The sequence below is a fragment of the Heptranchias perlo genome, chromosome 3, assembly GCF_035084215.1.
Source record: "Heptranchias perlo isolate sHepPer1 chromosome 3, sHepPer1.hap1, whole genome shotgun sequence".
Classification (NCBI taxonomy): domain Eukaryota; kingdom Metazoa; phylum Chordata; class Chondrichthyes; order Hexanchiformes; family Hexanchidae; genus Heptranchias; species Heptranchias perlo.
Genome location: NC_090327.1, coordinates 31,958,062 through 31,980,687, shown reverse-complemented (window position 1 = coordinate 31,980,687; position 22,626 = coordinate 31,958,062).

The following is a 22,626-nucleotide window of genomic DNA, read 5'->3' as shown; positions in this document are numbered from 1 at the left end:
TTCCAGATCATAAAAACTCGCTGCATAAAAATTTTTTCCTCATGTTCCCTCTGGTTCTTTTGCCAATTACTTTAAATCTGTGTCCTCTGGTTACCAACCCTTCTGCCACTGGAAATAGTTTCTCCTTATTTACTCTATCAAAACCCTTCATGATTTTGAACACCTCTATCAAATCTCCCCTTAACCTTCTCTGCTCTAAGGAGAACAACCCTAGTTTCTCTAGTCTCTCCGCGTACTTGAAGTCCCTTATCCCTGGTACCATTCTAGTAAATTTCCTCCGCATCCTCTCTTAGGCCTTGACATCCTTCCAAAAGTGTGGTGCCCAGAATTGGACACAATACTCCAGCTGGGGCCTAACCAGTGTTTATAAACATTCAACATAACTTCTTTGCTTTTGTACTCTATGCCTCTATTTATAAAGCCAAGGATCCTGTTAGGTAGTGAGTTCCAGGATTTTGACCCAGTAATGTTAAAGGAAAGGCAATATGCGTGTGCCTTGGAGGGAAACTTGGAAGTGATGTTGTTCCCATGAATTTGCTCCTCTTGTCCTTCTTGGTGGTAGAGGTTCGAGCTGGGAGAAGTTTTCAAAGTTGCTTGTAGACAGTATATAATGTAGCTTCAGTGCACCAGTGGTGGAGGGGGTGAATATTGATTTCAGTGGCTGAGTGCTGATCCAATGGACAGCTTTGTCCTGATGGTGTTGAGCTTCTTGAGTGTTATTGAAGCTGCCTTAATCCAGGCGAGTGGTGAGTATTCCATCACTTATGCTTTGTAGATAGTGTATAGGCTTAGAGGGGTCAGGAAGTGAGCCACTCATCACAGCTTACCCAGCCTGTGCCCTCCTCTTGTAGCCATGGTGTTGATATGGATGACCCAGTTATCTGCTTCTAATAAATAGTGCCCCCCAGGAAGTTCATGGTGGGGTTCTCAGAGATAACGGTGCTGTTGTAAGTCAGATGGAAGTGGTTGGACTTTTTCTCGTTGGAAATGGTCATTATCTGGCACTTATGTGGTGAAATTATTACCTGCCACTTGTCAGTCGAAGCCAGGATGTTGTCCAGGTCCTTCTCTAGGCCAGCATGGGCTGCTTCCTTTTCAGAAGAGTCATGAAGGGAGCTGAGGTTGGTGGAATCGACAGCAAACGGGCTCATTCATGAACATATGACAGAGGGAAGATCATTGATAAAGCAAATGAAGATGGTTGAGCCAAGGGCACTGCCCTGAGGATTTGCTGCAGCAATAGATACCATAACTACAAGACTAATATATACATTGGCCCCGATATTAGAATGGAGGCAGGATGGCAGTGGGTGGGTGGGGGTGGGGGGGGTGAATGAGCCGCATAGATAACCCGACCAATAAAAAATGTCCGTTTCCCACGCGATTGCAATTCAAATGGTGCCACTTAACGTGGCTTCCAGGTTTGCTGCGCAGCGGGAGGCTGTCAGCTGGAGGAGCTCTATTTAGAGGGCCATTGCTCCAAAGCCTTTTGCTGGAGCAAACACCCACAGACCGCAATGGTGTAATACAGGGGCAAGGCTGCTCCAACGTTCAACGATGCCTCACTCCAGGTGCTACTGGATGGGGTGAGGAGGAAGGATGTGTTTTACCCGGCAGACGGGAAGAAGTGGCCTGCCTCTGCCACCAAGAAGGCCTGGCTCGAGGTGGCAGAGGAGGTCACCAGCAGCAGCAACATATCCAGCACCTGGATCCAGTGCAGGAAGCGCTTCAATTACCTGCCAGATTACTGGGGCGATGGTCCTACCATTGGCCTGAGTAGTTATCTGCTGCTTTGCATACTTTCAGAAGTGAAGACTAGAGGAAGGTTTCTATGCCAAAAAGCAACATCATTTTTCTTGGTATTCTCCGGTCAATGAAAAGGACAATTCATTGTCTGTGAAATAGATCTTCTATGATGTTTCCACCGCAGCTCTCAAGTTTCCATTGAGCTGGCCTCAATTTGTCTGGCCTCACATTTCACATTCGGGTCTATGAAGCTCATTTTTCTTGCTTGTTAAGGTGCTAAACTGTGATTATCTCAACCTCACTCTGATTTGGTGTCTGAACCTCTTTAATTGCACATATCACATGATATTAATAGGCATTGGGAGAATAATGGGTATCAGAAGGGTATTTTTAAAAATTCATTCATGGGATGTGGGCGTCGCTGGCAAGGCCGGCATTTATTGCCCATCCCTAATTGCCCTCGAGAAGGTGGTGGAACCACTGCAGTCTGTGTGGTGAAGGTTCTCCCACAGTGCTGTTAGGTAGGGAGTTCCAGGATTTTGACCCAGCGACAATGAAAGAATGGCGATATATTTCCAAGTCAGGATAATGTGTGACTTGGAGGGGAATGTGCAGGTTGTATTGTTCCCATGTGCCTGCTGCCTTTGTCTTTCTAGGTGGTAGAGGTCGTGGGTTTGGGAGGTGCTGTCGAAGAAGCCTTGGCGAGTTGCTGCAGTGCATCCTGTGGATGGTACACACTGCAGCCACAGTGCGCCGGTGGCAAAGGGAGTGAATGCTTAGGGTGGTGGATGGGGTGCCAATCAAGTGGGCTGTTTTGTCCTGGATGGTGTCGAGCTTCTTGAGTGTTGCTGGAGCTGTACTCATCCAGGCAAGTGTAGAGTATTCCATCACACTCCTGACTTGTGCCTTGTAGATGGTGGAAAGGCTTTGGGGAGTCAGGAGGTGAGGCACTCGCTGCAGAATACCCAGCTTCTGACCTGCTCTTGTAGCCACAGTGTTTATGTGGCTGGTCCAGTTTAGTTTCTGGTCAATGGTGACCCCCCAGGATGTTGATGGTGGGGGATTCGGCGATGGTAATGCCATTGAATGTCAAGGGGAGGTGGTTAGACTCTCCCTTGTTGGAGATGTTCATTGCCTGGCACTTGTGTAGCACAAATGTTAATTGCCACTTATCAGCCCAAGCCTGGTTGTTGTCCAGGTCTTGCTGCATGCGGGCATGGACTGCTTCATTACCTGAGGGGTTGCTAATGGAACTGAACACTGTGCAATCATGAGCGAGCATCCCCATTTCTGACCTTATGATGGAGGGAAGGTCATTGATGATGCAGCTGAAATGGTTGGGCCTAGGACACTGCCCTGAGGAACTCCTGCAGCAATGTCCTGGAGCTGAGATGATTGGCCTCCCACAACCACTCTCATCTTCCTTTGTGCTAGGTATGACTCCAGCCACTGGAGAGTTCTCCCCCTGATTCCCATTGACTTCAATTTTACTGGGGCTCCTTGATGCCACACTCGGTCAAATGCTGCCTTGATGTCAAGGGCAGTCACTCTCACCTCACCTCTGGAATTCAGCTCTTTTGTCCATGTTTGGACCAAGGCTGTAATAAGGTCTGGAGCCGAGTGGTCCTGGCGGAACCGAAACTGAGCATCGGTGAGCAGGTTATTGGTGAGTAAGTGCCGCTTGATAGCACTGTCAACAACACCTTCCATCACTTTGCTGATGATTGAGAGTAGACTGATGGGGTGGTAATTGGCCCGATTGGATTTGTCCTGTTTTTTGTGAACAGGATGTACCTGGGCAATTTTCCACTTTGTAGAGTAGATGCCCGTGTGTAGCTGTACTGGAACAGCTCGGCTAGAGGCGCAGCTAGTTCTGGAGCACAAGCCTTCAGCACTATAGCCGGGATGTTGTCGGGGCCCATAGCATTTGCTGTATCCAGTGTCCTCAGCTGTTTCTGGTATTGGAGGCACATTGGAGTATCAAAGGGTACCGTGGAGTATTTGGAAGTACTGGAGATATTATGGTATATCATGGAGTATCATGGGCTTTTAGGGTGTATTATGAGGTATCGGGGTATCATGGATTATCACAGAATATCCTAGGGCATCATAAGATATTGAGGGTGTCATAGTGTGTAATGGGTATCGTAGAGTATCACAGGGTATCACATCCTTTCACAAGATACCACATGAACAAATGAAAAGATGAGTAGAAAAGACCCATCCATTACCTCACCCTGCCCAGTCACTAGTAATGCTAACTCCTGGGCAAGGCAAAAACACAGTGAGAAAAATATCTGTGGCCCATTTTTAAAAAATAGGCTTCCGATATTCTTTCTCGATTTCCCAAGTCAATCAAGCAAGTTCCTGGAGTCTTTGATTATCCATGATGCATCCTTAGACATATTTAAACTACCTCCCTCCACAAAAATTCCTATTTCCTTCGGAACATATACAGGGATGGAAACAACCATCTCCATCTATTGGGTTAGTCTCAAAGATCACATCTTTTCATTTGTTCATGTGGTATCGTGTGAAAGGATGTGATACCCTGTGATACTCTACGATACCCATTACACACTGTGACACCCTCAATATCTTATGATGCCCTAGGATACTCTGTGATAATACTCTCACCCCACTTTACCTCTGATACCCTTAAATAGTCTGTCTGCCAACAGGGTATTCATTACGCTCTTAAAATTATAACATCCTCCACTTGTATTGCCCCTTGGGTAGGCTATTGCACATATTTATCTTTTGTCGTAAGGTGGCACAGCTTTTATTGGGTATCAGGGGTATCGCAGCACATCATGGCATGTGATAGGGTAACATGGGCTATTATGGTATATCATGAGCTATTTTAGAGTACTATGGGCACCCACTAACTATTATAACGTATGAACATATTAAAAAGACGGACAGAAAAAGATCAGCAAGTCCATCAGGTCTGTCCCATTCAGTCATGTTGCAACTAAGCATTATGACCTCCAATGCTCCCTACCTACCAGCAGCCATGTAACCTTCTGGGAGAGGCAAAAAATAGATTTAAAAGAACCCTAGGTCAATTCAAAGTAAAAGGAATTCTGCAAAATTCCTCTTTGACCCCTGAAATTGATCACAAATGAGTTCCTGGAGATAACAGTGACCATGAGGTACATCGCCCAACATCCCATCTACCTTTTGTACACAATGATATCAGCCTCTTCCAGGAAACTGTACAACTCCATTTTGAGCATTTGCAGTGACTCAGCACTCACTGCACGAGGCAACTTATTTCAAAGGTTTGTGACTCTCTGCGGTGAGTAAAACCTCCTGACATCTAACCCACTTCGATATTTAAGTAACTTATACGCATGTCCTCTCATTGTCCCCTAACCTATCTAATTCAAATAGTCTATCCTCTATTGACACATTCTAGTCTCTTCATCATTTTAAATATTTCAGTCAAATCACTCTGAAGTCTACGCTATTCCAAGGTAAAAAGACCCAGCTCTCTGGACTTATCATGATAACTACGGGTTTTTAAGCAGGTATTAATCTAGTAACTCTCTTCTGAACCTTTTCCAGGGCTTCTATATCTCCCACCATGTGGGGACCAGAACTGAGCACCAACCAAGATCTTGTACAAGGTCACTATGGTGCTGTGTATCCTAATACTTTTAGGCATTCCGATATCCTCTCAGCACTAATCGTGAACCTTTAGAAACTCATACAGTATAACATCGAGGTCTCTTTCCCGCTTAATAGATTTTAATTTGGAACCCAGGGCTACTGCTGGCTATCATTGGTTATTATGGACTATCATTAGCTCTCACCACAGGTCTGCTGACAAAACTGCTGCGTTCTTGTGTGTTTGTAGATTGAGTGGCCTCGCAGAAACATTTCCTCCATAATGGGCAAATTCCTGAAACTCTCCATGTGTTTCACACTGGGGTAGCACCAGCTTTTACTTATACTGTAGTTAATTCAGTAAATCCAGTATCTTTGCACGATGGCTAAATTGAAACTATATTCCCAGATCCCAGACTAGTGAAGCTGGGATTGTTCTCCTTAGAGCAGAGAAAGTTAAACGAAGATTTAATAAAGGTGTTCAAAATAATGAGGGGTTTTGATAGAGTAGATAGGGAGAAACTGTTTCCACTGGTGGGTGGGTCGGTAACCAGAGGACACAGATTTAATATAATTGGCAAAAGAACCAGAGGGGAGTTGAGGTGAATTTGTTTTACGCAGTGAGTTGTTATGATCTGAAATGCACTGCCTGAAAGGATGGTGGAAGCAGATTCAATAATAACTTTTAGAAGGGAATTGGATCTATACTTGAAAAGATAAAAACAGCTCTTTCAAAGAGCCATCACAGGCATGATGGGCCGAATGGTATCCTTCTGTGCTGTATGATTCTATGATTCTATGATATTCAGGGCAATTCACTAGGGTAAGAATGCTGCCCAGGTACATAACTTGCTTGACATGAAGTTCATTTTACTTTTTTGGATGGAGTGGAGCCAAATTAAGGTTAATGTAAGGAATACTTTAATGACTGGCAGGTTCCACTTACGGCCCCTAAATGGGTCTTAAGATTGATTAATTATAAAATAGAGAGTTCTTAACTATAAAAAGCATTTTAAAGCATGTTAATGTTCCAAGGGTAAGCTAAACGAGCTGTCAGTAGTAAAAGATTCATAAGTGCTGGGCCTCAGTTAAGCGACCTTGTGCAGTCTATAGACAAACTCGTGCAGTTCAGAGCAGGAGAGAAATAAATCAAACCTTTTTGAAATGAAGGCAAGGCGTGGAATCTGTCAATAGGATCAAGCTGAGATAACCCTGCAAATCCCCCATATCATGCTCAGGAGCCTTCGAGGAATTTCTGGGTTATTGGAGGGTTGATTGAATGGAATGAAAGGGCTTATCACTAAGAGATTTGGTGGGATGAGAGAGAGATGGAGAAAGGAATGCATTCTTTATATCTTCAGTCATTCTCTTTGACTGAATGCTGGTATTTTGCTTCTGGGCAAGTCCCCCTGGGTGAAGAAGTCTTTTTTGGAAGAAGAAAAAATATAAAAGCCTTACAAGCTTATGGCCTTGTCAAAGAAGTTCTGTTCTTAATAAATGAGTGCCTTCCCCTGATAGTTTAGTGAATGAAGGGTGTGGTGCTGAGCTGTACAGATTAGGAATGTGCCAGGAACCTTACAGGTACAGTAGTGTAGTTACTGTGGCCTCACTATTTATTCGGAGTCGGGAAGGGAACGGGGAGGAAGATTTTCAGATGCGAAATCCGGAAGTGAAGTTAGCGGGTGGGATTCTGCAAACTCAACTTGATTGAACGATTACATTCTTCTTCTGGGTTTTGCTGCTGCAAGCTGTGCAGCGGGTGTACTGCGCACCCACATGATGCGATCTGAAGTCCACTATTTAAAGGGCCAATGCAAAAATAGAAGTTGGAGGAGCCAGGAGGAATTTAACCATGGATTCACAAAGAGCAAGGCCAGCACCCAAATTCATTGATGCTTCCCTTGAAGTACTGCTGGGAGTAGTAAGGAGCAGGAGGGATATCATTTTCTCCAGTAATGGGAGGAAGAAACCTACTTCTGTTACCACGAAGGCGTGGCTGGAGGTGACTGACCAGACAGGGGCAGTGTAGCCCAGTCTTGGATACAGTGCAGGAAACGCTTTAATGACCTAACCAGTTACTGATTCACCTACATCCTGTGGTGTACAACACCCTACCTCGCATTCTGCCTTGCCAAGCGTACTCCATCACATCACTCCTCACACCCACTTAAGTTTCAGTAGCTCCCATCCTTCGCTTTCTATGCACTTCCCCACCTCTCCATGTATACATCCACTCACTCAAATCCTTATGCAATGTGATGCATCTGTCTGATAGTTACCCTCACCCAATGTACTGCATCCATCAGGTGACTACGTGACCTTCAGTCACTCACAGGTCTGTTCTTTTGCCCCTTGTAGGAGGAGAGAGCACAAAACGCAAGGGAGAGGAAGAGGACTGGAGGTGGCCCTCCACAAATTGTGCAGCTCACTGATGCAGAGGAGGATGCCATGGAGATTAGTGGCACGTCTGCATCCTTCTCAATTGGAGATGAAGAAACTGGAAACTCGCAGATGCCTGATGACAGAATTTAAAACATCTCTCACACACATGCTGACTTTATTTCATCAGTGACTGAACTATGAGAAGCCTCAGTATGGTGATTGGCAAAATTGTTACTTTGCCAGGACTAATTCACATCGCTTTCTTTTGTCATACAGGGCTTTCACGCGTACAAGAAGAGTCTGCGAAGATACATGACGACAATTCCTCAGAGGACCTCATTCATTCTGAGGGTGCGCTATCACAGGACATACAGCCATGCACCAGCGCAAATACTTACACTTTGGTGGGTCCTATTAGCCAGTTAATTGGGTTTTCACCTGGTGATTCGCAATTCACAAGCGAGCACGACAGACACTGGTGGCAGGACAGCTGCGGAGAGTCCGCGTCGGAGGGCGCACTCCTCTCCAAGCTCTGCTCAGCTGGACGCAGATGCTGAACCCCAGGGAATGAGAATGAGAATGATAGAGGTACAGCAGTAATTTTGCGAGATACTGGCAGACATGCCACGCACACTCTTCACAATAGCGGAGAGGATGGAGGAGTCCAATTCCAACAGGAGTGGATTGGTGACGCAGGTAATTGCGAGATTGTCCGCCGTGGAGAGAGTGGCCGCCTTCGTGGAGCTTCAAGCACGGCTTTCAAAAGAGTCTATGCAGGAGATGTCTGCTGCCTTAAAAAGGATGACAGATACCTTATCCATGGCCTTAACATGCGTCACTGATCTGCACCAAGCTGCTCTCTAGCAGAGTGGTAGGAGTGATGTGGAGCTGGCCCAGAAGAGGCAGGATGGCAAAAGAGGACATGGAAGTGGGGACTCTATTCAAAGCATTCCCACGTCTCACCTGTTGCCCCCCCCCAACCCAACCAGTACCTAAAATGCTGCCTCCTCTCCCAATGGCCAAGTCTGCCCCTGCACAGGTGCAGATGGAGCAGTCTTTGTCATGGTCCTCACGGGCTCCAAAACCCAGAGCTCGTAGGCCAAAATCATCTCAGCAATCAGGGCAGGGGTCCAAGAAGCAAACCTCTACTTCTGCTGAAGCCACAGGGGATGCACCACGTAGAAGTGGTAGGAAGCGTAAGTTAAAGCAATTGTAGCTCACCAAGGGTATACACATAGGTGTTTGAAGAAATGTTATATTGTGAAGTTTCCTTTTTTTATATTGCAGATAAAATTTATTGATTAGCACCACTTCCACGTCTTGCCCATTATTGCGTCCTGAGTGCCAACTCGCCCTTTCATTTGCTTCATGATGAAAATTAATATATGACAGGAACCATTGGGCCGATGTGCAGTGGGTGTATGCGTGGTTGAAGGACTGTTTTGTACAAAGGTTGGAGGGGGGGTTGCGGAGTTGGCGGTGATGGTGGTGGTGGTGGGAGCCGGTTGGTCTGGTGATGGGTACCCCATCCTTCATATTGCTCGTCGTCCTCCTCCTCCTCCTCCTCTTCTTCAATGTTCTCATCATCAGAAGATGATTGACGAGTGCTTCGGTCGTCTTCCACCTCTAATTCTCACTGCTGCACAATGTTGTGCAGGACGCAGCACACCACTGTGATTCTGGACACCCTCGCTGGCGAGTACTGAAGGGCACCTCCAGACTTATCCAGGCACCTGAAGCACATTTTCAACATGCTGATAGCTTGCTCGATGACGCACCTGGTGGTCATGTGGCTCTGGTTGTAGCACTCTTGCACCTCATTGGTGGGGTTCCTCACAGATGTCATAAGCCAAGTTTGAAGGGTGTATTCCTTGTCTCCTATGAGCCAGCCCTTAAGTCTGTCTCTTGGTAGGAAGAGGCCTGGAATGTTGGACTGCAGCAGTATAAAGGCATCATCTGACACACACCTGTGTGAACTTCTTGTGGTTGCACACCAGCTGTACATTGATGGAGTGACATCCCTTGTAGTTGATAAAAACTCCTGGTTCATGTGGTGGTCCTTGGATTGCCACTTTTGTGCAATCAATTGTACCCTGCACTTGTGGGAAGCCAGCCAGAGAGGTGAAACTGACTGCCCACTCATTCTGGCTATTGTCATTGCAGGGGAAGTTTGTATAAGTGGACGCCCTGGCAAACAACCCATCCATCACCTGCTTTATACATTTATGTTCAGACAACTGACACATCCTAAAGATGTCTCCGGTGGCGCATTGGAAGGAGCCAGAGGCAAAGAAATTGAGGGCAGTGGTGACGTTTACAGCGACAGGCAATGCATGGCCACCAGGTCCAACAGGGAGCAGCTCTTCTTCAAGGAGGCTGTAGATGTCTGCGATCAGATCGGGTCTGTAGACCCTTTCATGTGAGTAGTGCCACCTATGACCTCGGCCCCTCTGTTGCTGTTCTCCACTCTGCTCTTCTCTCTGCTGTTCTCCAGATCTGTGTTGTACACTTCTCTCTTGTGCATCTCCAGATCCCATCACAACACAACGTCACTGCCGTGAATGGTGATTGTCTTCCTTGTCTGATGTCCTATCGAATATAACTATGGTGCCCCCCGCATCATGATCTTGTCCGTTTAAAAGCCTCCAAATTTCTGAAAAAGCTGTACGAACACAAGAACTCTCTGCCAAACGTTTGCCAGAGGGAACTGAGACACCAGCTGTAATCACTGAGCTTTTATTCACATCAGGCAATCAGAACTTTAAAGAACCCCATGAACTGAGGCTCAATCTCGCCTCCGTTTCACTGGCGAGTTCCCCGAGCCCCGGGAAACCTGTGCTGGAGGTGTTAAATTCTAAGGTCTGTTAAATTCAATTTAAAATCGCCTCATTAACATCTGATAATCAGGTAAATTGCTTCGATAAGTACCCACCCCCCTGTACTAATTATCAACCTGCCTCCGGCAAGTAGGTTACTTGAACGCAGCCAAACGCGCCTCCGTTGGACATGTTGGAGCCCGGTTGCAGTCACGCTGAAAAATTCTATTATTTTAACTTTCCACCCATTCACACCACACCCGATCTTGGGGGTTAAAATTCCCCCCTCTGTTACTGGACTAGTAATCTAATGTTCCAAAATCTCATGAGTTCAAATCCCACTGTGGCAGTTTGAGAATTTGAATTCAGTTTTAAAAATCTGGAAATCAAAAGCTGGTACCAATAAAAGTGAAAACTGGGCAGGTTCTACAGTAGACAGGCGATATAGTATGCTAGGTTAGCTGTGGCTCAGTGGTAGCCCTCTCACCTGTGGGTCGAGAATGGTTGCAGGTTCAAGTCCCACTACAGAGTCTTGAGTACATAATCCAGGCTGATACTCCAGTGCAGTACTGAGGCCCTATCTGCCCTCTCAGATGGACATAAAAGATCCCATGGTACTATTCAACAGAAGAGCAGCAGAGTTCTCCCTGGTGTCCTGGCCAATATTTATCCCTCAACCAACATCACTAAAAAGCAGATTATCTGGTCATTATCACATTGCTGTTTGTGGGACCTTGCTGGGTGCAAATTAGCTGCTGCATTTCCTACATTACAACAGTGACTACACTTCAAAAGTACTTCATTGGTTGTAAAGCACATTGGGACATCCTGAGGTCGTGAAAGGCACTATATAAATGTAAGTCTTTCTTTTCTTCTTATTACTACCCAGGAAGTAAAGATAAAAATTCGCCCCTCTGTGTGCTGTGGTACCATGAAACAGTTAATGCTTGTTTCTGAAGCCTCCTTTAACTTCATGAGACACAGACTACCACACTGAATCCATCCACTCCTGACTATGGATGCTGCACTTTAGATGAAAACTACTTACAGATAAAACACTTGAAACATTGTTCTGCTTAACTGTATTACACACTGTGGCTTCAATTATTAATTGGTCACTCATGTACCTGATCAATATTTCATTAACTGAATAATCACAACCTTTTTTGTTATTACTTTAACATGTTTGTAATGTTTTGAATGATTAATCTTTGATGTTAACTAGAGTAAAGTTTGATTTTTCCCCTGGTTTTATAGAAAAGAGAAGAATGAGGGGTGACCTGATAGAGGTTTTTAAGATTATGAAAGGATTTGATAGGGTAGACGTAGAGAAGATGTTTCCACTTGTGGGCAAGATCAGAACTAAGGGCCATAAATATAAGATAGTCAATAATAAATCCAATAGAGAATTCAGGAGAAACTTCTTTAGCCAGAGAGTGGTTAGAATGTGGAACTCGCTACCACAAGGTGTAGTTGAGGTGACTAGTATAGATGCATTTAAAGGGAAGCTCGATAAATACATGAGGAAGAAAGGAATAGAAAGATATGCTGATAGGGTTCGATGAAGTAGGAAGGGAGGAGACAAGTGTGGAGCATAAACACCGGCATGGACCTTTTGGGCCAAATGGTCAGTTTCTGTGCTGTACATTCTATGTAATAATTGACTCGAACGACTTTGTGAATGGAAATGTTGGCAGCCATCTTGGAGAATCCAAAAGAACATTTTGTTTTATTAGTGGACTCACAAACTCTAGTCGGCAATCAACTAACATTTAAGACACAAATGGATTGAAGTTGTGCAGTTGTGAGGGCAGCCAGTGGTCATGGGATTGTAACCCAGTGCGCGGGCAGCCAGTGTTCACGGGACTGTAACCCAGAGTGCGGGCAGCCAGTGTTCATGGGACTATAACCTAATGTGCGGGCAGCCAGTGTTCATGGGATGTTCATAAGAAACATGTTAATATAGAGGTATAAAATTCCTCTGTACACAATTTTAATAAGGGTGCTTAAAGCATGTAATTCTATAGTCATGACACAGTATCACAGCAGTGAAAGTCCTGTTGTACAATATCACTACAATGTGAGGCACATGCAGTGTAAATCAAGTGGCAGTGTATTATCATGACGTAAGTCATATGATAAAATATCACTGCAGTGTGAGTCACATCGACAGTGTGAGCCACTGGAGAGTGCCAGTTTTCCACTACCCTTTGTGTAAAAAAGTGCTTTCTGATTTCACTCCTAAATCGCCAAGCTCTAATTTTAAGATTATGTTCCCTCGTTCCGGATTCCCCCATCAGAGGAAATAGTTTCTCTGTATCTACCCTATCAAATCCCTTTATCATTTTAAATACCTCGATTAGATCAGCCCTCAACCTTCTAAACTAAGGGAATACAAATCAAGTTTATGAACCCTGTCATCATAATTCAACCCTTTAAGCCCTGGTATCATTATGGTGAATCTGCACTGTATTCCCTCCATGGACACTAGCTGCCCTCTCACTGGGTACAGTCCCATGAACACTGGCTGCCCGCACACTGGGTACAGTCCCATGAACACTGGCTGCCCGCATGCTGGGTTACAGTCCCATGAACACTGGCTGCCTGCATACTGGGTTACAGTCCCATGAACACTGGCTGCCTGCATACTGGGTTACAGTCCCATGAACACTGGCTGCCCGCGCACTGGGTTACAGTCCCATGAACACTGGCTGTCCGCACATTAGGTTACAGTCCCATGAACACTGGCTGCCCGCACATTAGGTTACAGTCCCATGAACACTGGCTGCCCGCACTCTGGGTTACAGTCCCGTGAACACTGGCTGCCCGCGCACTGGGTTACAATCCCATGACCACTGGCTGCCCTCACACAGGGGTATGTTTGCATGAACACTGGTTGCCATCTAGTACCTTGTCAACCCCGAGATGACATTTTCTTATGATCACTGTCAGGTAGGTGTGCCAGGGCATCCAAAAAATGTTGGTGAACTCTTGGTTACTGGCATCTTGGTGGTCGGGGCCAAATGGGCTACTCTGGCTTTCTGGCTTTTGATCACTTGGCTGTGACATAAGAACATAAGAACATAAGAAATAGGAGCAGGAGTAGGCCATACGACCCCTCGAGCCTGCGCCACCATTCAATAAGATCATGGCTGATCTTCGACCTCAACTCCACTTTCCCATCCAATCCCCATATCCCTTGATTCCCTTAGAGTCCAAAAATCTATTAATCACAAATGTGATAATATGATATAATGGGCCCGATGTTACCAGGGCTGCGGGTTCTCGGCGGGGGGCGCGCCCGGCGAAATGAGTCAGCCACCCGCGCGATCGTAGCATAATTGGATTCACTTACCTGTTCTTCCGAGTTCCCCACTGCTGATCTGTGCATCGGGCGGGCTGCGCATGCGCAGTAAGATCTGTCAGCTGGAGGAGCTCTATTTAAAGGGGCAGTCCTCCACTGACAGATGCTGCAACAAATAGAAAAAAGTACAGCATGGAGCAGCCCAGGGGGAAGGCTGCTCCCAGTTTAATGATGTCTCACTCCAGGTATCAATACACGGGGTGAGGAGGAGGGGGTGAACAGAGATCTTCCCCCCGGCGGGCGGGAGGAAGCGGCCTGCCTCTGCCACCAGGAAGGCCTGGCTCGAGGTGGCAGAGGAGGTCACCTGCAACACCAACATATCGCCCACCTGCATACAGTGCAGGAGGCGCTCCACTGACCTAAGTAGGTCAGCCAAAGTGAGTACACTTATTCTTTCCCCTACACTCCATCTGCCACATCACCGCCCCCACCCCACATCTCCTTCAGCACTGCCAACACTACTCTGTCACATCACCCCTCATACCCACTCAAACCTCATCCTCACCTTACCTGCACCTACTCACCTCGCCAGTATTCAGCCCGCCACTACCACTCAACTCAATCCTCATACAATCTCATGGCTCTCTCATACTCACCCTCTTGTGCATCTCTTTCACGGCCAGCCTCACTCAACCTGCCACTACCTGTGCTGCAGCCACAGGGCATGCATCACATATGTGCAGTTGGCAGCGTAAGGCAAACGTGTCGTGAGCATGAAGGGGATGCACAAGGGTGTTTGAGGGTTTGTCATGGTTGTTACTTATATTGAATTTCTGACCAACTCACATTACATATTATATTGGCACCACTACTGCCATGTCATCGCGAATCTTGTCTGGTTTGTGCAATAATGCCCTCTCCTGAGGATCACTATGAAGACCCACAACTGATGCCACCCATTGTGTCACTGCAGAGTGGGTGTAGGTGTATTTGCAGGGCTCTTTTGCGCAGACGACTGAGAGATGTCGGCGATGTCCCCGGTTGCACCCTGGAAGGATGCGGAGGAGAAGTTGTTGAGGGCAGTGGTGACTTTGACAGCGACAGGTAAGAAGATGGTGCTTGGGCTAGCCAGGAGCAGCTCGGCATGAAGGAGGCTGCAGATGTCCATGTCTACATGTCGAGTGACTCTGAGCCTCCGTGTGCACTGCTGCTCAGAGAGGTCCAGGAAGCTAAGCCTCGGTCTGTGGACCCTGTGGCGAGGGTAGTGCCCTCTGCGACGCATCTCTCTCTGCGGTTGCCCTCCCTCCTGCTGTACAGGTGGATGTGTCACAGCACTCTGTTGTGGCGCTCCACGTGTCAGAGGTGGACGGCGTGGATGGCGAGGCTGGTGAGGCTGGTGATGCTGTTCGCCCTCCGAGGAGGTCATGACTGCAGCTACAGCGGCCCCCATCCGGAAGATGTACATCTGAGGGGGTCCGCAAGGTAGGTACATGTCTCTGGACCCCGGGGTAAGTGTGCAAGTTGGTGACTTTGATTGTCAGGAGGAGGGTGGTGGAGGCCAAACTTTGTCCCAAGTGACAGAGTGGCCTCCTGCAATGAGTGAGGGTCTCCCCCCACCACCTGTCAAATGGACCTTTGCAGCTGCCACAGGCTGACAGCTGCAACAGGTCCATTTGAACTGGGAGTGTTTCCCCCAGTGTGGGAAACAGTCCCAGTTTGCTCTAAAATCCCACCCCCCCGCACATAATCCCTTAATCAGGTCAGTTAATGACCTGAACAAGCAAAATAAATACTGTCAAATGGAACCCCACTGGCTTTAATTGCCTGCGGGATTCCCACCAGCGGGGGCTGCGCGCGCACGCTGGCGCGTCAGTGGGGAATCCGGAAGTGCACGGGTTCGAGGCGGGCTCCGGTCCCGCTCCGGGATTTCCCGATTTTCGGGGCCCCCCCCGCCGGGAACGCACCCGCTGGCGGGTGCTAAAATGCTGCCCAATGTGATTGGGGTGCTTCCAAGGAACCAAAAAGCTTAATTGCGCATGTCTTAATTGTGCCATTAGTTCTGTTGTTCCAGCTTCCTTCATGAATAGGAATCTCCACCTGAACTAATCTCCTACCAAAATGTTCATATCTGCCTGCGGATGCAGGTTTGTAGGTGTCAGCAGCTGGGCACAGATTACCTCTTGTGGAGCCTGACCTGTCTGGAATCCTCCATGGTCATCTTTTTCTTTGAACACCGCAGATAGGAGGATGTTCGCTGGGAAACTCATTGGTGCCAGTAATGGCGTTGGGACAAAAAGTAGTTAATTTAGAACAATTAGCACCAAAGCTCACCAGAGGCAAAAGGCCAGAAGGAAAAAAAATCCACTTCTCCTCACATTACTGTGCCCTTTAAATGAACCACCCGACCTCTCAACCCTTCGACCTTGGATGCCTAGTTTCTGCGATGTGGTTCACAATTGGCCTCCTGCAGGCTCGCTCATCAGGAAATTGCATGCAGGTCATCCCATTACCCATTTCCATATTTTAATGAAGTGCCCGGCTGTTTCCACAGGGATTTCCACTGATCGTCCTGATGCCGAAACCTGAACGGCACGTAGAATGGTGGAGATCAGTCTGGACTGATCTCTGCTAAAGATCATTGTCTGTTGCAGCCTGTTCCTAGAAAGTAACAGAAACTAAAATTGGCCCCAAACTGTTCGCTCGATGGCTTAGTGAGTTTTTCAGGTGAATAGCTGATCCATACAGATTAATCAGGCCCCAGAGGTGCAGTAGCCTAGAGGTTATGCTACTGGCACTAGGAACCCTGAGACTATGAATTCAAATCTAGGCTGGTATCAGATAAAATGCTATAAAAACCTAACTGGTTCACTAATGCCCTTTAGGAAAGGCACCTGCTACTCCTACCTGGCCTGGTTTACATTTGGCTTCTACACTATGAGTGGGCAATTAATACTGACTTGACAGGTTTGCCCACATCCCAAGAATAAATTTTTTAAAAGCTTTAGTTCGTTGATCTCAACTGGGGTGGTGGGAGTTCTGTATTTCACATCAGCGCATATGTAGATGTCAAGGCTGGCAATGTGTGCCAGTAATGGTACTGGCCAATTCCAATACTGTCCTTACCCGACATCCACACATGTGTCCACAAAGTTAGCGAGCTGTTTTACCAAGGTGCAGATATCACTGGGGGACACAGCATAATTGGCCTCATGCTAAAGAGATGGAAGATTAATGATGGTCCCACTAATGATCACTACACAGTGACCCTTACTGGATTGAGTGCAATCAAATAGGAATTGCTAGACAAAAAAAAGACCACGATCCATCTAGTTCACCTGCCATCCTGTTAGTCATATGATACAATAATAATGGAGTTGTTAACTAATCATAGCAATCAATCTCTATCAATTAGTCTACAACAGATCTAGATATGAGACGAGGAAACCCCCAGTGATGGAAAGCTTTGGGAACCGTAGGCCTAAAGTCACCTTTTTCCTCCCAAGCCTGCCACACTTACTACATGTCTACAAATTACTCATACCACCTCCCACATGTGCTGATACTCATTGTCTTCCCTAATAAGCCTGGAATATACGCTGTGTGATATTAACTTCAGGGCAGCTTTCATGTTGGTGTGAAATTACTTTGTCTGCCATTTTAACAGAGGCATTAATCCAGTTAAAATAATGCCTCCATTAAAATAGTGAGAGGGAGACAATTGTGAAATGTACATATGATAGCATCGCCGGTGTAATTTCCACCCTCTACCTGTGCGGGCCAGGTGTGAGGGAGCACCTTCGGGAGAGGATGGAGAAAAATGGTCTTCAAGCTTCCTGTCAATCTACAAGAAGCCTGTCACTCAGGCCTCCCAGCTTGCCCATGATAAACTCAGTGAGATCTGAGGGAATAAAGAAACCATTTTAAACAACGCACAAATATCTCCTCTGACCGGGAACTAAGTCTTCAGTCATACTACCAAAGCAACTACAGGTCTAGTGTCAAAAGAAAAAGGAGGTAAAGACGATTCTGACATTAAGTCACCCTGACACTGCAGCCAGCATTAGTCGCCTCCCCACTCAGGAAGTACCTCATCAATATGGACATCAAGTCAACCAGATAGAAAATTAATAGCAGGCTAAGGGCCCACAGTGCTCTTAAGTGGATTGTCTAAAAGATTTACCACTTGAGGTAAGGAGGAAAGCATCCATTTTGTCCCCTCCCATTTCCTAAAAACCTATAATGTGTCTAAAACTGGAAGATTTCATGTCATATTCCTTTCAACAGAGGCAGAGCTGATCTGAAGCCTGCCACACTGGTGCAAAGCATTTGAAAACCAGCATGTCACAATGTTTTATAGATTGTTACTTAAAATGCTTTTATTTCAGGTCCCGCTCGGTCCAGCGGAGGATACCTTGCCATTAAAATGACACTGAAAGTATAAAAAAATCATGTTTTTCAGAAATCGGATGACCTGTCCCTGTCAGAAAAGTCCAAATGAATTTGATTTAAAAGCTGCGCTAGCGTCGCTTTCTTTTAAAAGCAAGTTGGAGAAGTAAAAGAACCTAACAGAACTTTGTCTGATTACTTTTTGTTTTGCTTTCCACATAGTACGTAGTGTAAGTAAACGCTGTTCCAGAGGATCAGTAGCCATTGCTATAGAGCAGAGGGAAGAGGTGTTGTTTTCCCCTTGCTCCCTTTGAGCATCTGGGTGGGGTTGCTGAGTACAGGGCCCAGAGGAAGGGAAGGAAAATAAAAGGCTAAAGGATAAAGAGAAACTATTTCCTCTGGTGGGGGAAATCAGAACAAGGGTGGGGGGGATAATCTTTAAAAATTAGTGCTAGGCCATTCAGGAGTGAAATCAGGAAGCACTTCTTCACACAAAAGGTGGTGGAAATCGGGTACTTGGGAGGTGGGGTCTCAGCACTCGGAGGGTCTCAGGAATTGGGGAGGTCTCAGGAATCGCGGATAGTCGGCATTCGGGGAGTCTCGGGAATCGGGGGGGGGTCCTCGGGAATCGGGGGGCCTCAGGAATCAGGAGCTCTTCGGAATCAGGGAGAGTCGGCACTTGAGGAGAGTTGGCACTCGGGGAGTCTCGGGAATCAGAGGGTCTCTGAAATAGGGAGATTTGGAAAATGGACAGGCTGTGAAATGGGAAGGTCTCTGAAATGGGAAGGTCTCTGAAATGGGGGGGTGGGGGGGTGAGGGGAGGTTCCTCAGTTTCCCGTCTTCCCCAACCTTGGTTTCCCCTCTTTGTCTGCTCATGGGTGACCTCCTGGTTTGGAACTTCTCGCACAACAGCTGCTGGCATGAAACCACGAGCAAAAATACTCAACTACAAGGGACCCGACCTTTATAAGGTAAATGAAATAACATTTTTAGAAGTCATGTGATCAAATGTTATGTGATCAGATGTCACTTGGTCAGAATGTCATGTGATCAAATCTCCAGGAATGCCTCCAAACAGAGTTGGCAACCCTAGGGTGAAATTGTTCTTTGGCAGTTATTAAAATTCCCCCTACAATGTCAGGCCTTCGCCCTCATTGTGCAGGACATGCATTTTCAGCTGGGAGGGGCGCAGGCATTGGAATCACCTGGTTGGATCAGGCGGGAGATTCATCACAATATTTAAATAAGGCAGGATTGTTGTTCTGAGGCCTGCTCCACTTTTATTTCTAGTTTAGTATCGCGTCTAACGTCTTTCAAACTATCGCTGGCACACGGTTTTCAGCTCCAACCAGTTGTGTGCTCAATCTGGTTTGAACCTGGATCTGTGATTAATTACATATAATTACATAGAATTTACAGAAACAGGTCATTTGGCCCAACTGGTCTATGCCGGTGTTTATGCTCCACACGAGCCTCCTCCCTCCCAACTTCATCTAACCCTATCAACATATCCTTCTATTCCTTTCTCCCTCACGTACTTACCCAGCTTCTCCTTAAATGCATGTTATTCGCCTCAACTACTCCAAGTTCCACATTCGAACCACTCTTTGGGTAAAAAAGTTTCTCCTGAATTCCTTATTGGATTTATTAGTGACTATCTTATATTTACGACCCCTAGTTCTGCTCTCCCCCACAAGTGGAAACATCTTCTCTATGTCAACCCTATCAAACCCCTTCATAATTTTAAAGATCTCACCCCTCAGCCTTCACTTTTCCAGAGAAAAGAGCCCCAGCCTGTCCAATCACGATGCAATGACCTAACCCAGGAAATCTGGGGGCTGTTAACTCATTACCATATAGAGTGGATCCGTATAATTCTTAACTTTTAGACACGACTCGACTAGCTGAGGAAAATCGGCCTCACTCAATGATAAACTTTTTGAACACAGTGAGACATCAGTAAATTCGGCATCTCATGGGGTCGGCCATTTAAAACTGAGATGAGGAGGAATTTCTTCACTCAGAGGGTTGTGAATCTTTGCAATTCTCTACCCCTGGGGTTTTTGGATGCTCAGTCATTGAGTAAATTCAAGGCTGAGATTGATAGATTTTTGGACTCTAAGGGAATCAAGGGATATGGGGATCGGGCGGGAAAGTGGAGTTGAGGTCGCAGATCAGCCATGATCTTAATGAATGGCGGAGCAGGCTCGAGGGGCCGTAGGCCTAGTCCTGCTCCTATTTCTTATTCTTATTGAAAGACGAGATTGAGTGAGAGATACTTAAAAAAACCTAATATCTGCTTAATAGGAACAGACTGAGCAACATGTACTTTAAACCAAATGAATGATGAGTTAAAATATTGTCAGCAGACCGAGCCCCATTGTTTAAACAAACAGAGTGATGAAAATTTTAAACAAACCGGTTTTTATTTCCGTTGACTTCAATGGAAACGAAAGTCGTGGGAGATGTAAAATGGGCTGCCGACTCGCTATCACTCGTTTTAAACTATCGCTCAAAGTCAAGATCAACCCCAGTGAGTGAAAGGTTTTTTAATCAAACTGATTGATAAATATTCAAGCAGTGATGAATATTTTAATCAAACTGAGTGACGAGTATTTTAATTGAACTGACAATGAATTTTCAAACAGACTGAGCGAAAAACAAACTGAGAGATGAGCATATTAAATAGACTGACTGAGAGGTATTTAATCCAACAAAGTGACGACTATTTCAAATAAACTGAGTGAAGAGTATTTTTAACAGATTGGGGTTAAATTGGTTAACCCCCGAAAACGGGCGTTGGGATCGCGGTGCGCGATTAACCCGTGCCCGTTGGTTGAGATGCAGGCAGCACGTAACGTTCGTGCTGCCTGATGATCTACATGCGCTGTTGATTGGCTGCATGCACCAGCAGGGGGGCCTGATATTGGGAGTGACTAACACTACTTAAAGGCAACCTGCACCTCTTAAAGGGGAGGTGCACTGTTGCAGCAGGGAGAACTGGAATTTGTTTGTCAACTAACTGTGCTACAAGAAAGTGAGGAATAGCTGTGCCTGAGAGAGAGCGTGCACCAAGGTTCTCGGACGACACACTAGAGGTCTTGGTTCAAGAGGTGGACGCACAGAGGAGCATCTTTTATCCGCAGGGAGGCAGGAGGCTCTCCAGACATATGCTGAAGAGGCAGTGGGAGGAAGTCACGCACGAAGTAGATGCCAGGAGCATCGCATCACGCACATGGATGCAGTGCAGGAAGAAGTTCAATGATTTGACACGAGTGGTCAAGGTGAGTGACTTCAACTGTCAAGTGACGACTCCTACCAACTGCACCACTAGGCTGTTCCACTGCTCCACGCACTACACCCGCGGCACCCACCTACCAACAAACTCTTTCCATCAGTACACAACTCTTCAAATCAGATGCTGCATCTCACCCTCACACAGTACCACTCTCGGAAGCCGCACAGCCACAACTCACAGGTCACACACACTGGCAGCTATTCAACCATGACAAACACATCACCCAAACATCTTGCAGGACACTCACTGACACACTTCCCTCTTTCTTGCAGGAGAAGGTGGCACATAACAGGAGGCAGCAAGGAAAAGCCTGGGGGAGGACAGGCACGCCTACACGTCCTCACCCCCATGGAGGAGACAGTGCAGTCGATCACTGGGTGGGCTGTTGCTGCAGCCGTGGCCACTGGCGGTGCTGGAGGTATCGATGATGAGGGTCTCTGCATTCCTAATCCTCCTTCTCACTCCCCACTTCTCCCTCATCCCACAATCTTTTCTGACTCACGAGCTGTGGATGGTACAAGCACGCACATCTTACTTTCTCCTCTCCCCTCACTACAACTCAACCCATGAGCCTTTGTCATTTCAGATACCCAAGACCTGGAACTGGCACCGTCAGAGGAGGAAGAGGAAGATGACAGTGATGATGCAGACACACCGTCACTCGATCTTACACTCGCAGCCACCAGCTCAGAGGCTGACTCTGCGCGTACTTTAGAGGCTAGGATAGAGGACGGATCTGCAGGTGGTGAGACACAGGGCACAAGTGCGCAGGAACCAGGGCGGGGGGATTGGATACCACAGGTGCCAGCTCGTCGGGGTTGGGGGGGGGCGGTGGTGAGGTCACACACTAGTTCTGCTGCAGAGGAATTAGATGATGATTTCGATGGGCCAGGCTACAGAAGAAGGCTGATGGGCATACACAACCAAATGCTTGGTGCAAAGGAAAGCCTGCCAGAAAGTCTGTGCACAATGTCAAGGAGCACGGATGAGTTCAGCTCCAACTTGGCACAGGGCTTTGCGCAGAACATGGAGCCCATCCTTTCCCACATGGAACGGGTGGTCACCCCCATCAGCACACCTGT